The 3,712-nt window shown below is 35.5% G+C and overlaps 1 non-coding gene across 1 annotated transcript; it reads right to left on the reverse strand.

Annotated features, from left to right (window-relative positions):
- Positions 1 to 1,424: 1,424 nt before the first annotated feature.
- Positions 1,425 to 1,537, reverse strand: LOC132916147 (U6 spliceosomal RNA). The gene has a single exon (XR_009660030.1). It is a non-coding gene; the product is annotated as a U6 spliceosomal RNA (small nuclear RNA).
- Between the last annotated feature and the right edge of the window lie 2,175 nt (positions 1,538 to 3,712).

Genomic DNA, 3,712 nt, shown 5'->3' on the forward strand with positions numbered 1-3,712 from the left:
ATTGCGAGGACAAAAAAGTGTGAAGCCAGACAGATGAAACACATCATTTAGTTCAAACGGTGAGCAAATGAATCAGTAGAGTGAGCCACTATAGTGGCGCGTCGTAATATAAGATGACATCCGCGAAAGCCATTATAGTGGCGCATCGTACCTAACAAGTTAAAGAGCTACATAACGGTGCACCACAAGCAGGTAAAAAGTTCCTCCGTGTCTCTCATCCCTCATTACGGTAGCTCATAAAGGTATTTGGATTTTCCATAGAAAGCATTTACGTGTATGTTATATGTGTTATATGAAACATTTGGAAGTTTCGAGTCTCATTAGAGTGAAATGAAATTTCATGCTTCGCATGACACATGTTAATACGTTTATGAAAAACGTAAAAAATTTATCTAAAATTCCATGAAAGTTTTCAACTGCTTTTGAGTATTTTCGTTAATGTGGAAGATTATTCGTTCGCTTGTGCCATCAGTCGCAATAATCTGCTGTTGTATTGTTCAAGGAAAAGAATATACAAGAATATAAAAGATGAAGAAAATTTAACCCTTGAACTGTAGAGGTGGGTATTTCATGTCCAAGTTATTTTCACCGAGTTGAGTTTCTCGCAAGGGACCAGGTAGAAAACCTTCCCAGCCCCCTGCCTAAAAAAAAATTATTTGAAAAAAGTTTTACGATAACCTTAATCCAAAACATTTGAAGATATCATAGGAATTTTTGGAATTTTTCTAACAAGTGTTACTCACTGAAAAATGCATCGGACACGAAAGTCGGAGTTAGAGTACCGTAAAAACGGTTACAGTCTAAGGGTGAACTTTTGACATTTTGAATTTTCCCGGGAACGGAAGTCGTTTATTAGAATCTTCCGTATTCCGGATGTTCGATCACCGCAGAATAAATTTGGTGATCTGAAACTCGGAGCTGTAAGTTATTATCAAGTTGTCCAACGTATTACGCGTAGTTTGCTTTGGCAATATGCTTACTGCGACCATTATTTCTACGGTACGAGTGCGTGGAACCCCGATATAAGTCGCCGAGAAATCTCATAATTGCAAAAAGACGAAATGCTTGTATAACATAACTTCCTCTATCACAAACTTAATTTGTCTCAAATAAAACATTAACTATTTATCATATGAGATTCTTGTTACGTTGAATGCATATTACGTCTTAAGAATTATGGATCGTAATTGCCGAAATAAATATGTAAGAACACTTTCATTACATGTAGAGATGATAAAATACAAAAATGTTTGCAACTATTTAGCATGTGTTTTACAATATATTCATAGATAACAATTACATGTGTTTCACTACTCTTCTAGTGTCACGCACAAACTCACAAACTAACTCATACACTCACTGCAAATATGCATATCACTAGTGCGCGGCCAACCCAGGTTGTAACGCACAATATTACACACACATATTCAATGGAACACTTCAACGATTTTGCGTGTCATCCGTGTGCAGGGGCCAGGCCATGATACACTTCTCTGTATCGTTCCACTTTTAGTATATGTACTACCGAAGGAAGTACGTAAAGTGCGATTTGTTTCCCGTATATAATGCAACATACTACCTTTGCGACAACTAGTGAAAAAATAAATATCTTATACACCACCTAGCGACGCGTCGGTGTACTACAAACGCAAGAGTACTTATTGTTTACTATATTAACCTCATAGGTACGGTTGATTTTTGTGCGAGGCTGTTTCTCTGTACGCCAGAGTTTGACGCGAATTACGCGTAAACGATAAAGCACTGCAATGTGTGATGGATAATACTGTTCTCTACGCAACCACATTAGAACGAAGTTTTTGATAATTAAATTATAATTTTTCTTAAAGGTACGATGCATATACTTTAACTTTAATAATTTACTTGAATAATTAATAATACAATTGAGTATGATATATTTTAAAGCATGGTACGACACATAGACTACGTCACAAATTTCACACTCATAGCGCTACAGCGTTTTTCAAATTGCTGTTCGTTTTCTGTTTTGTAGCGACATTTTGAAGTTGAAGATTCTAAAAAATTATAAGGATACGGATCGGCATGTTAAAAAGAGCATCTAATAATGATATATATCTATTTTAACGGAAAGCAACAATTCATATCTGACACTGGCGTATCAAAAATAAAGACTCTGCCTGTGTATTGTTAACACTGTTATAAAACATTGCGAGAACAAAAAAAGCGTGAAGCAAGACAAATGAAATACATCATCATTTAGTTCAAACGGTAAGCGAATGAGTCAGTAGAATGAGCCACTATAGTGGCGCGTCGTAATATAAGATGACATCCGCGAAAGCCACTATAGTGGTGCATCGTACTTAAGAGGTTAAGTCCCGAACGTGACGTTTGTTTTGTTCGTGGAGAAATTAAAGGAGCTTTCTCTAAACAGTTCCTAGTACACCTGATAAATCTGTTTTACGAAGTGAGTGTTGAGACGTACAGCCTGGAAATAAAACGATCCGGTATTTATTGGCTTTCAGAGACTCGTGACAAATTACGAGACGTAATAAATCTCCTGCGGACTGTTACTTATTATCGTTCGAGACGTGTTCTGTGGATTTACAGAACGACAACATAGAAACTGCGATGGTAGTTGTTTTAGAAAGGACGAAAAGGGCGTGCTCCGTTCTGTCATGTTTCATTCCGTAGAAGTATGGCGATACCTTCTCCTTGACCATTTCTAAGCTTAAATTAGTATTCCTGATGCAGTATCGTACGTTCTTACACGATAATCCGATTTGACTTTTGTTTATGCGAGATATTTTTAAGGAAATACGTCATACGACAGAAAATTATGTTATCTCATTTGCATGATATAAAAAAAGCGTTTTTTCTTTTTTTTTTTTTTTAGATAAGTTTGAACATTTTAATTTTGACCATCTTTTAACGGACTCTACTGTATGCCGTTTAATCTGTTAACTGTAGAAGACGAATTAATTCGTCGATTGAATTCTCGATCTCTTGTGTATAATAATAATTTTTTTATTTATGAATCCTTTATGAGTCCCTTTTTAATCTATCTAAACTAAATCTATCTAGAAAAAACTAAAAATAGATTATGTCATATTCACATTTGCTAGAATTAAAATAATTTGGTTTTATTAATATCTAAAGTGCTCAAAGTGACACTACAATTTTTTAAATTCTCTATGTAATATATTTTAAAACTAAAGAAGAGACCAACAGTAAGTTGATAATTGTTTTTCAAACAGTCCCAAGCTCCTTACAAAAATCAGCATTCGTAACGATATTAAATTTCCAAATATAACACGTACATAATAGAAAAATATTAAAAAATGATCAGAGTGATACCAAAATTTCTCTAAAAATACTAAAAAACAAGATTAAGAATATGATCCTTTCGTTACACAATTTATGTTAGTTTCGATTAAATAAATGCCGTAGTAAGAAAGGGAGGTCGTAACGTGGCAAACAAGATTTCCAACGAAAGTCAAGGAACGAAAAGGCAAATCCATCTCGTCCCGTCCCTGTTCGCGCATACACACATTTCGGCCATGGATGGTACGGAACTCGAACTCTCCATCCGAATGAAACGAGATTGACTGTAAAAGTTGGCATTGTTGAGGGAAAGAAGAAGAACGCGAGCCCGAATTCCGGAAAAGGGTCACGGAGCAGCCATGTATGCACACAGTGCACATATAGGTATATATATATACGTACAAGGTGTTTC

This window comes from Bombus pascuorum, chromosome 1, assembly GCF_905332965.1.
Source record: "Bombus pascuorum chromosome 1, iyBomPasc1.1, whole genome shotgun sequence".
Taxonomy (NCBI): domain Eukaryota; kingdom Metazoa; phylum Arthropoda; class Insecta; order Hymenoptera; family Apidae; genus Bombus; species Bombus pascuorum.